This window comes from Ursus americanus, chromosome 35 (genome assembly GCF_024610735.1).
Source record: "Ursus americanus isolate L20-20 chromosome 35, mUrsAme1.1.p, whole genome shotgun sequence".
Taxonomy (NCBI): Eukaryota; Metazoa; Chordata; class Mammalia; order Carnivora; family Ursidae; genus Ursus; species Ursus americanus.
The window spans coordinates 3,971,306-3,983,992 of record NC_142161.1 but is presented as its reverse complement, the minus strand read 5'-3'; the positions used below and the strand labels follow the sequence as shown (position 1 = coordinate 3,983,992).

The 12,687-nt window shown below is 42.2% G+C and overlaps 1 gene segment (V, D, J or C); it reads right to left on the bottom strand.

The window, feature by feature from the left end:
* LOC123801729 (T cell receptor delta constant-like) overlaps positions 1-12,687 on the bottom strand; it is a 178,073-nt gene that overhangs the window by 119,838 nt on the left and 45,548 nt on the right.

The window sequence follows — 12,687 nt, the reverse complement described above, 5'->3', positions numbered from 1 at the left end:
TGTTCAGAAATTTCAAAACATATGCCGGTCAATGGGTTTGCTGTCAAAACAGAGAAGATGGATAGAGAGGAGGACATTTCTTTAGAAAGCAGCATGCAGTCCTAGCCTTTGAGTGCCCTTAAGGGAGACCAATTTGCAAGGCTGGTATTTACTCTTTCAATTGGCTTAGTTGTGGCATTTACATAGTAATGTTTTCAGTTTAACTTGGGAATGTTATTTTAAGTCCTATACACGCTGCATATAAAAGTGTCCAAATGAATTATCTTATGTGTTTCCTGTTTTTCAATGTTTGTTTATGTGCCTCTTTGAAAGGACTGCTTGCCAATCACTCCCTTCATTCTTTTCACTGTCAGCAGGGTCCCCTAACAGGGAATATGTCTCCTCCCCCCCCCCCCCCCCCCCGTCTCTAGTAACAAATCCTCATATTTCAGGGTGATACCAAATTCCATACTAACCCAAACTATTTCCTTTAGTAAGTATTCAGGATACTGGTTTTTTAGCTGTAGTGTTTTGGTTTCCTGGTCTTAGAAAGACCACATAACTTTTGGCAGGCCCGGGAGTGGGCGGGGGCGGGGGGGGATGTAATACACTTGAAAGCCATTTGTTATTTCTGTAGGAGCGGAGAAGATACTGAATATGGCTGATCTGATCAATAGAGATGTCGTGGCTAAACATTTTGCCATTGACCCAGATATACAAAACAGGACAGCTTTCTTTTCTATAACAACTGAATTTCTAATTCCAGCAACCATTTGCCTGGTATCCGAAAACCTATGTTAAGCAAATAGAAGGTTTTCACAATTAAATCCTAATTTTCGAAATCTGGTCAGGATTTTCTCCACTGGTTCGAGTCGCCCCCAGCTCCCACCTTCTTGGAATGACAGAAGTTCTGGAGGGTATAAATGATCCTGGCATTGCTTGGGGGCACCCGGCCCCACTGGCATGTGGGTGCAGTGCATTGGGTCATCCGTCCAGGTGTCTGAGTCCCTGTAGGTTTCTGGTTGTTGATCCACATGTTCCGTGTCCTTTTTATCATAAAATTGAGGCCACTCCAGATTCACTGAGGCTCTCTGAGTTATTTTCCATGCTTTTTGTGTACGTGTGAAAATTCATCTGCCGTAACATCAGTCTAGCAGAAGCAGGCTGTCTTGGGTTCTCTGAGCCCTTTGGCACTACTGCACAGCCATCTCTGGAAACTTACAAGGATATTGTCACCAAGGCGTTCTGATAGGAATTGGTTGTAAGTCTTCTACTCTCAGATTCCCACAAACTTCCTTGGGGCTCCATGACTGCCCCTTCTACCCACTGGTGGGAGATGGGTAAGGAGGTAGGGCACAGAGATTGTCACCAATGTCTTACTTCTTGGTTTTGTCTCCATCACCCTTAGCAATTTCCACAGATCAGAAAGTTTGCATTAAATCTAGAGCTGCATTTAATTGGTCTTTGTATCAATCTAGATTCTCAGAGATCGTTCTAAGGCATAGATTTTTTTTAACTCAAAATACATAACCCTAACTCAAACCCCTTTCTTTCATTATACTGTTTCTAGAGAAAGTTTCCAAATTTTATTTTGAAGTTTGAAAGCAAAGAATTTACTTATTCTTTTTTCTTTTGTGCTCATCGTGTTCTCCCTCCTCCAGTACGAGAAGTCAGGACTTCCCGCCTAACACGAAAGGGATCAAAGGGCAAAAGGGGGTTATCAGAAATAAAATACGCATCTGCTCATATGCAAATCTTACTTTGTCACAAAGACAATTAGGATTGGAATTAAGATAACCAGTTTATTTTTTTATTTTTTTTAAAAAAGATTTTATTTATTTATTCGACAGAGATAGAGACAGCCAGTGAGAGAGGGAACACAAGCAGGAGGAGTGGGAGAGGAAGAAGCAGGCTCATAGCGGAGGAGCCTGATGTGGGGCTCGATCCCAGAATGCCGGGATCACGCCCTGAGCCGAAGGCAGACGCTTAACCGCTGTGCCACCCAGGCGCCCCAAGATAACCAGTTTATTAACACCTTTCTATAAGATCAGAGAAAATATAAGTGATTACCTACTGAGAAACCATATGGGGGCACTGGTAAGAGCATGAATTAAAGAGTCAGATGGTTTGGATTCAAATCCTGGGAGGATGTAACCTAGGGCAAGTTATTTAGCCTCCTTCTGCCTCCCTTTCTACAAACTGGGCTGATAACGTGGGTCGTTCTGAGAATTAAATTAGTTAACATACGTAGAACATTCAGAACAGAAACTTTCTATAGTAAACGCTTAACAAATACTAATTATTATTATTATTAGACATTGCCAACGCATGTGTTGAGAACATTTAAAAGTAATTACCTCATATATACACGTGTTCCAAACAACATGCACAGACATTTACTTCCCTTTCCAGCTGCTTTGCCCATACTGTCAACTTCACTTTTTTTCCCTCTGTTGTTATAACTGATTGGTTGCTTAAGAATCAGAGAGATACACCCTATTTTACCCACATGGAATTGCTCCATGCGAAACGTAGCCACTCAGAGTTGGTCACACAGTGAGGTTGAGGGCATAGACCTCCGGACTGACAAGTCTACCCAGAACTGGTGACCCCGATTGCAAGGAGTTAGGAGTCAACTATAAAGCTAAAGGAAAGCATCTACACAAGTCCGTCCTTACTTCTGACAACTACACATTTAGGCGTTTCCAAAAACTGCCTTAGGTTCCAGAATTCACTAGAAAAACTCACAGGATTCTCTGAAATGTATGATACTCATGGTTACTTTTATTACCAGAAAAGAATATGTCGAAACATCCAAGGTAAAAGATGCATGGGAAAGTCTGGAAGAGTTCCAATTCGAAGTTTCTGCTGTCCTCAGAGGCAGGTTACCCTCTCGACATCAATATGTGATAAATAGTCACAGAGTATCGCCAACTCAGGAGGCTTCCCTGAGCTTCGGTGTCCCAAATTTCTATTGGAACGTCATTATGTAGGGATGATTGATTGATTGCCTACGTGGTTGACCTCAGTCTCAGGGTTAATGGATATTGTGTAACCCAAAGCCTCCACCATAAATGATACGCTCGGTCTTTTTGGTGCACGGTCAACCCCTTACCCTGAGACTGTTGGGTGCCACCTGTCCCATGCTGAGTCGTCCTGTTAGCAGAAACTAACAGGTGTGATCCTAGAGGCCCACCATCTGCGACAGATACTCCTATGATTCGGTAAAATCCAAGAATTTATAAGTTATGTCCCAAGAGCTGGGACGAACTCCCGTCTTCAGGCAAAGCATACTTACTGCACTTACTTCCCACACTTAGTGGAACGGTAAGCAAATCTCATTGCCAGTGATCCAAGTTTTCCCACCATCTCTCAGGGCCTGGCCCATTTGGGTCTCTCATCTGAGCCTGGTTCAAGTTTGGAGATGGGCCATCAAATGTTACTGTGTCCACTCTCCATACAAACATATGCTCTGTGGTTTTCCAAGTTGACATTTACGTGTGCGTGAATTCTCCTTAAAGTCTTTATTTTTTATCTTCACTCATATTGAACTACAATCTCACTCCCAGAAGCACTGTTTTGTGTGCCCCCAAGCCTCTTTGGGCATTTGAGTATTTGAGTTAATGGATGTGTCCCTGCGAGCATCTGTAGTATGCAACAGTCCAGGGCAGAGTAAGGTAGATGCCTGGTGGCTCAGATTCATTCATTCATCAGCCATCCCATTCCTTCGTGGCAGGCACTATTCTGAACATGGGCCATTCACGGAACTGAGAGGTTAATGGGAAAGACAGATATTTATTACACAGATAATCACACAGAAATACATAGAAATTGTGATAAGGCCTATAAAGTCAAATCTGTGTTACTATTTCATAGAAATTACAGGGTTCTGGGGCGCCTGGGTGGCACAGTGTTTGGGCGTCTGCCTTCGGCTCAGGACGTGATCCCGGCTTTATGGGATCGAGTCCCACATCAGGCTCTTCCGCTATGGGCCTGCTTCTTCCTCTCTCACTCCCCCTGCTTGTGTTCCCTCTCTCGCTGGCTGTCTCTATCTCTGTCGAATAAATAAAATCTTTAAAAAAAAAAAAAGAAATTACAGGGTTCTTTGAAACAATAAAACAGAGGGAACAAATTTAGATTGGGGGCAGGAAAGTGCTCATCGAGGAAGTGATATTTAATTCAAGATTTAAAGAATGGGTACAGATTAGCTAAGTGACAGGAAACTGATTTGAGAGGAGCTGGTAAGAAAGACATGAAGTAAGCTTTAGATTTAGTCTTGGACCTGCCTCCCCACTCCCACCAAATGAGGAAAATGTTCCTTAATTTAAATTGAAATTCAAAGATCCTTTGTATCTGAGATCCTTTGTATCTGACTCTGGGGGGTCAGGAAGAAATCGAGTGACGCTATTTAGTGAGGTGGTGAAGAAACACTGCAAGAAGAGAAGGCTGTGGAAAGTTTTCCATTTGTCTCATTCCCACATCGGTAGCATTGAAGGCTCTTTGTAATGTTCAGGAGGCTGGTTCCTGTGGAGTCTAGCTTCTGAGATCTACTGTGTATTCATTCCATGACATATCCTGGGCCAACCATCAAAGTCGACTTTGTTCCCATGCATAGCCACACTTCTGCCCGGGAGAGGAACCGGAAATCCTTGTAAAGTATTATGAACTGTTCCTTGTTGGGAGGAGTCGAGTGTGCCCCGGTGAAACAGTGAAAAAGCTCTCATACTCAACGTGAAGTATGTTGGAATGAAAGCCATGATGGGCCTCGGACTAAACACTGTGAGACGTCTGCGTGATAAATGACAAGAAAGAAAGAGTAATTGGCTTTACTTTGGCTAAGCAGCTGAGGATTTGGGGAGGTATATTAGATGACTCACAGAATCATCATGCAAGTTGGAGAAACTCTGGGCTTGACTTCTAGGAGTGATGACCAGAGCCACTCATCCAGCTGGCCTGGTAAAGAGGCCAACCCCCCCCTCCCCTCACCCACTCCAGCAAGAAAATGGATGTCCCTGCCTAGACTATTCTTCATGTGGCTCTTCTCCCAGTTAAAGGCTCAGGTCCACATTCCAGCTGCAAGGGATCCTGGGAAATCGTTATTAAAAACATTTCTACCTCAGGAAGGCAGAATTCACAGCATGTGGAACTGTCAATGTGGGGATCATGTTTGAACCTTTTTTGGAAGCCATTACTGCTAGTTGTTCTTCAAAGTAAAAAAGAATGCCCAAAGAGATATAACAACAAAGATGATTATAGGAATAAAAGAAAGATGCTAAAGAATTAGAAATTCTCAGTCTAACAAGATAAAGAATGAGAGAAATTATAGAAAGTATTTAATAATTTAATAATGTCACAATAGATAGTATAATGAACTTGATCACGAAAAACTGAGTAAAGCTGAGGTTTGAAGTTGATTTAATTATAAGGGCTTTACATCATACAAAACCACATTCTTACAAGTATCAGCATGGTTTGAATTTATCCTAACTTGATACTTATATAAATGAATTCAGGGGTTAGAAATAAGAACCAGTTTTTTAAAGACAATTGAACTACTGATATCAGAAAAAAACAGGCTTACCGGTAACTGTTCTTGCCAATGCCATCCCTGGGTATCATTTATTTTTATTTATTTATTTTTTAAGATTTTATTTATTTATTTGAGGGAGACAGCATGAGCAGAGAGAGGGAGAAGCAGACTCCCCGCCGAGCAGGGAGCCCAATTGCGGGGCTCCATCCCAGGATCCTGGGAGCATGACCTGAGCCGAAGGCAGATGCTTAATCGACTGAGCCACCCAGGCACCCGGGGTATCATTTATTTTTTTCACTCTTTATCTCAAGCAGACAGGGCTGTTTTCTAAATATTTATATGAAATGATTCTTTTATTGTTTGAAATGACCAATAATCACTAGTGACTAGAGCCAGAGAAAATGAAACGTATGAAATTCTTCATCAAAGAATTGAGAGATACATAATCAGTTACCTTCCTTCTAAATTCTAGATGCACTTGAAGAGGCAAGTTCCCTCTAATCCTTTTGGATGGCTTTTCCTCTGGCAGTGGGTAGTTCCTTCCTGTCTCAAGAGCCCCCTGCTGAATACGTGAGGGGATTTACTGCGGCTCTTCGGCTCTTCAGGTTACTTCTCTCGGCACACCTCTCTTTTCTCTGGTGTTCTGTCCTATGAATGGTAGCTCTTCCCATCTCGGCTCTGTCTCCTCAACTCAGGGAACCACCGCGTCCTGCCTCACTTTCTCCTCCTTGTGCCATGGTCTGGAGACTTTCTCAAGGCAATACTCTGGGGCAACAGTAGGGCTTACCTCAGTTGTTCTCATCTCTCGGGATCACTCTCATTCATCACTGGTAGATGGTGTCTTAAAAACTGCTGTCTCATCGAATGTGTCTGGGGCTTTTTGGGATCGCTTCAGATGGAAGGGTAAATCTGGTCTCTGTCATTCTGTCTTGGCTAGAAGCAGAAATCCAGGCAACATGATTTTTAGAGGTCGTATCCATTATACAGATGTGCCAAAAAATCAGTTTTTCTGTTGTTGGACATCTAGGTTTCTCCTCTTTCTCCTTTCTTTTAAAAGAAGTTCTCATAATCATTTTAGAAACATAAATCTTTGTACATGATCCAACTTATTACTGCTTCTATTTTTCGATAAAAGTAGAGTGTTTATTATTATCCTAGTTTTCCAGGTGATGAAAGAACTGAAGTGGTAATGTGGTTTCTCTAAAGTGATGCTCCCAGGTCACTGGGACCAGGATTCCAGGGTTTTGCCTACTAAACCCTGCAAAAAGGTTTTTTCAACAGGAGCCTAGAAATAATTATTCTATTCACTTACTCCTAAAACCACTAATTGGGCTCCTTCTAGGTATCAGATATTGGGCTAGTTACAGGAGAAACACCAGCGAGCAAGAAACACATGGCTCTGTCCTTATTTATATTCTCCCTGGGGCAAAAAGACAATCAGCAAGTCAGCAAACAAAGAGGCAACACAGGGAGGCATAGAAAGAAAATCAGAAGGAACAAGTCAGTCACTTGAATGCAATGTAATGTAATTCCACACAATTGTTTTTTTCAGTTTCTACTTTTGGCAAAGTAAAGTGCTAATCATTCTGTAGATATGAAAATGAACAACACATACTCCTGCCATGAAGAAACTTTCATTATCAAAACAGATGACAAAGCTGGGTGGATCAATGAGAACCTTCCTCACTCCCGGCCCTGTGCGAAGCACTAGGGACACAGTAATGACCAAGACATGTGGTTCCTGCCCTCATGGAGCGTGTACTCTTTCAATTCCAGGAACAGCCTGATTCATGGAAATGAGGGTTCAGGTAAGACACACTGGGCCAGACTGATTTCCTCTGAAGAGGGGTCTAATGTTCCCTGGAGCTGGTGCGTGGTAATTGCTCCCCAAGAACCTACTGATTTAGTGATGGAAGACCAGATACAGGAGAGAAAAAGCTGACCAAGCCAGCTTCTTGATGGACCAGTTTCCACCAGTTCATTCATTTGACTACAAGAAGATATTGATTTCTATCAGAAATCATTGGATACAACTGTCAGCTTCGACATCTTTACACTCGAGTCTCACTCTGTGCTCATATCTTCCACACAGTGATCAGTGAGGATACTGAGAAAGTTGAGGATACTGAGAAAATTGAGACCCAGAAGTCTGTTTCTGTGGATGATCTTGTCAACTCTAGGAGGCAACTTTCATCCATGTTTGTGTTTTCTATTTTTACTTGTGGGTTTATTAGATGGAAAAAATCTTTTGGTTCTAGGGAAGGACTAATGGACCATCAAACAGATATGATATTTCTTACAAGAATAGTTTTTTTGGCTTTTCCTCTCTGTTAGGGCCAGCATCTTCCCTCTGTCTCACTGTATAATTTCACTCACTTCCACACTCCACTTTCTTTCAGCAAAGTGACTGAGGTGTGTCCAGTCCTTAAAACTGGGAACATGTATCATGACATGGAGGCTACTGCTGGTCGCCACTGGGACAGCTACACAGGCCAGCATCTATGGATTTTAAAGGGGAAGAGGCACTCCTGACAGCACATGGGAAGGAGCTGCGTGCCTTTCTGCTCTGTCCTGTCTCTTCAGTGGAAGAAAAAGCAGCGTCTTTGTCTTTGTTTTCTTAAGAGCAGAGATAGAGACCAAGGTTTATGTGCAGGGCATCTATTTGGGGAATGATCCCCAGGAGCAGGGGTGCAGGATAAGGGAAGTGGAATTGGAGAGCAAGGAAAGACCACACCTTCAGTGGAGCTGGCTACCATTGTTACACCAGTGCTTGATCCTGCCGGGACCTTCTGAAGAGCCTTACGGAATGTGCTGCAGACTTTTCTATCTGTGGGGGTGGGGATTGGGGTGAAAGTGAAGCCATGTATTTTGTGGTTTTACCCCATTGTTCAAAAGTAGTCCTGAGAGCATTCATTCCCCTGCACTTCTCAGTTTTGTGATAAGAGTGTCCAGCAGGTTCCTAATGTATCCTACACCTTGATGTCAGAGAAGTCCCCGGTCAGGAAACAAGAGCTACACCGCTCGGGGCAGCTGAGATGAGACACTGACATGTTGTGCATGCATCCAGCCGGAAGAAGCTTGCAGAAACCTGGTTGTCACCAGAGCGACAACAGAAAAGGTGGGGTTGATGGGCTATGAAGTTATGTTCAAGAGGATCTGATTTAAGCCACTCTTTCCTTTTTCCAAAGTATTTGCTCCTATTTGGTCCCAAACCATGGGTCCTAGCTGTTGCTTATTTTCCCGCAGTCTACGTCTAGGAACCATTTTTGGTTCTTCAACTTCAGCTTCAATTATCCACTCCCCAAGACATCACTGACAAAATCTCACTGTTTCTGCTTTCTACCATCTCAACTGTCAATAAAACCAAAGGTGTTCTAAAAGTTTGTTCACACCTCATGGAATTTCAACATTGGTTCCTCACCAGGAATGGGGACTTGAAATTAGAATTGACTTGATATGGCTACATAATAAGGCTTTGGAAATGGAGCCGGGCCTGAGGCTAGTAGAGATTGTTGGGCTTTTGGAGAACACTGTTGGGTCTCAAGGAGAAATAGAAGAGGAGGAAAGAGGGAAAAAGAAAGAGAAAGAAGAGAGAAAGCGTTACTAAGGTCTGGTGGTGCGTGGTAAAAGGCCTTTGATGGATTCCTCCAGGCTGCGTTTGATACTTTTGCTCCTACTGGGGTCCTATTTTGAAAGTTGCCTACTTGTTTAAAGTTGATCCTCTTTTGTGTCTTTTCCCCCAGTTGGCATCCCTGGAGCATGGTCTCAGGGCCATCTTTGTGACTTACTGCCTTTGTCTAAACAACTTGCTATAAAACTCCCTCTTTCCCAGCAGAAATATGTGTAAGATTCATGACCTTAAGACTTCACTGAAGAGATTTAAACATTTTACTGGTAGTTGAAATAGTGGAAGATTTAAACAAATGAAATGAAAATATGTCTGATGGATGACGGTTGACTATCTGTCCTTAACATGGAAATGGGGTTTAGAAGGTGAGTCTTGTGTCTTTCTTTAACAGGAGAAGGGAGCAATATTTCACAACTCGAGAAGACCTGCCAAGTTTGAAAAGAAAGTGGAGTCAATTAATGTCAATTAATGTGCCAGGGCAGAGCAAGAGCGATAGCTGAAACTATTCCTAGAAGCAAAAAAATCATATTGCACCTGGAAACCAAATGGCCTCTGTAAGTGGTATGTGAGGCAGGATAAGAAACCTTTAGCGCTGAAGATCCAGCCTTGTTCCCATTGACTAGCCTGTGCCCATGGAGGGAGTTGTGTTGCTGTCAATGGACTTTAACCTCTAATCCTTCTGGTGTCCAATCCTCTGAAATACAAAGGTTTCGTGCTCTCATGTTTGAGTTCAGAACAACCCGGGAAGAATCAGGGACACCTGGAATCATGTAATTCGTAGGACTGCTGGGTGGGAGGGTCTTTTTTCTGATCCTTCTGACCGTGGCCGGTTGTCCCTTTTCTCCCTCACCGATCCATATGCTCCTTATGGGATAGGTCAGCTTCGTGAATACGATCTCCACAAAGAAAGGTCATAAAACTAAGAAAATATATATTGTCCTTCCCAGTAGCAGAAAATGTCCATGATCTCCAGGACTGTAGTATGGAATAGTGTCCCGTGACTTTTTTTTCCAATACCATAGCCTCTTTGGAAGATGCTCTTATTTATTGCCTGACAGGACCCATTTATCTCAGGTATAGTCTGAATAAATGGAGTTGCAACATTTGTTCATTCTTTTTCTTTGTCTCCTGAGTTTAGATCTTTAGCAAATAACTTCTTCATCTTCCTTTTTTTTTTTTTAAGGTGTTAATGCTATCTATATGCTTTCACAAACTCTACAACCATCCTGCCTAAATGAAAAACACTGCTTGTTCATTTGTGCTTTGAGTTTGATTCCAAGTCCCAGGGATCACAGAATCTTTGGTCTCATCCTTAGTTGATTTATTTTTAAGTGTTCACACTTGAGGCCAAATGTAGGATCTCAGGCTGGGAGAGGTTGTTAGGGATCATCTAGAATTTCCCAGCATATCACAGACTGTGGTGTTGGGGTGTGTGTAATGTATGAAGTCTCTGACTCATGACTAACAGACAAATTTAAGGGTCATCCTGTCCATTCTGCAGCTTTCAAGCAGTGATGTTCCTAAACTTTATAATGACAAGACAATCCTATAAATGAATTTTTACATTCTCTGATAGCCTGATTTTTCTACATGAGAGTACACTGTGACTTCTAGGAGGGGGATGAAATAAAGATACTTAATCCAGTCATCTGTTGAAGGGCATTAAGAAGCTGTGGTCCATATATACAATGGAATATTACTCAGCTATCAGAAAGAACGAGTTCTCAACATTTGCTGCAACATGGACGGCACTGGAGGAGATAATGCTAAGTGAAATAAGTCAAGCAGAGAAAGACAACTATCATATGATTTCTCTCATCTATGGAACATAAGAACTAGGAAGATCGGTAGGGAAAGAAAGGGATAAAGAAGGGGCGGTAATCAGAAGGGGGAATGAAGCATGAGAGACTATGGACTATGAGAAACAAACTGAGGGCTTCAGAGGGGAGGGGGCTGGGGGAATGGGATAGGCTGGTGATGGGTAGTAAGGAGGGCACGTATTGCATGGTGCACTGGGTGTTATATGCAACTAATGAATCATCGAAATTTACATCGGAAACCGGGGATGTACTGTATGGGGACTAACATAATATAATAAAAAAAATTAAAAAAAATAAAATTGTTCCTGGAGGTTTAAAATGTAAAAAAAAAAAAAAAAAAAAAGAAAGAAATAAAGATACTTCATTCATAAAACTTATTTCCTGATCAGAACCTTTTTAAAAATCAGAACAGAGAGGGAATTTAGTGGTCATGAAATATCACCGAATCTCACATATACAGGCACTCAAACGTGCTGCAGGCATCACAAATTTCTGTTTTGAAAAAATGTTTTTTAAAAAAATAAGCATCTAAAATATCAGTAATCTAATCCAAACCTGGACAGGAGTCAGTGGGAAGGAAAACACAAACTGAAATTTGTGGGTACACACCCATGCCGCAGATTTTAAGGATCTTGTTCGGACTTGTGGGCTATGTTCTTTGGGTAAACACTGGCTGGCTGACTTGGCCTTTGTATTGCAAAATTCTAGAAGGTACCATCACATAGAATAAAGCATGAGTGGTGCCCTCCAGAGCAATACAATGGGGCGGTCCTGATGGTCGAGTCTTGGGACTCTGGGGTTCTTGCGTCACCTGAGTGACAGACGCCAAGGTAGCCGTCATTGCTTAGGTCATGATTTCTTTACAGATCTTTCCTTCCAACTGCAGGGATTTCAAAGAGGGTAAATATCATGCGGAAGTGCTGCCTTGAATTCAGTTAGACAAAGAGAGGAATGTCATGAGATTTTTGGGAAATGATTGAAAATTCTCCTTTCCCTTCAGTACTTCACTTTGGCTGACACAACGTTAGGCTTTCCAGAGTCATCTTTTAGTTGTTCATACATCTGTTCCCCTACCAGAGATTCAGGTCTTGCCTTAATAACGAATGTAACCAGGCCAGATGCTAATTCAACTCAAAAGTCTTAAACCTGAGTTGCTCAAACCTCAGGGCTGATGCTGAAAAATACATTTAAATTGGAAGGAAGAATGTTAGGCAGTCCCCCAGAGGTCACTTTTCTGCAAGTGAATCATTTGTATTTATTTACTGATTTAATCCGGAATATCCACTGTTTTATAAATTCGAGATGAGTTTCTATCACTAGTAACAATGAAGTAGCACCTTAAACTACCTGCGTCTTCTGAAAGCATACCGTGTCGTCTACTGTTTTACAAACCAACCGACCAACAGAACAACAAATTGCTGCCTCACCACTGATTCCTCCTCAGTGAGTATTCCACTTCTCTGTTCCTTTCCCAACAAAACTTCGGAAATGAATGATTTTTTTCCTCCTTCTATTTCTTTGCCTTCCATTAGCTCCTCGACCAATTTCAGTTCATCTTCCATTCCCACCACTCACTGAAACTGTTCTTGTTAAATGCACTGGAAGCTTCTCGCAGCAAAGCCAATGGTCACCTCTCTGTAATCGCCTTACTCAACCTTTTGGCAGACCAGTACCCTCTCACAGTTAAACATTCCCCTCTCTTGACTCTCCTGGCTTTCTCCTGCCTTATG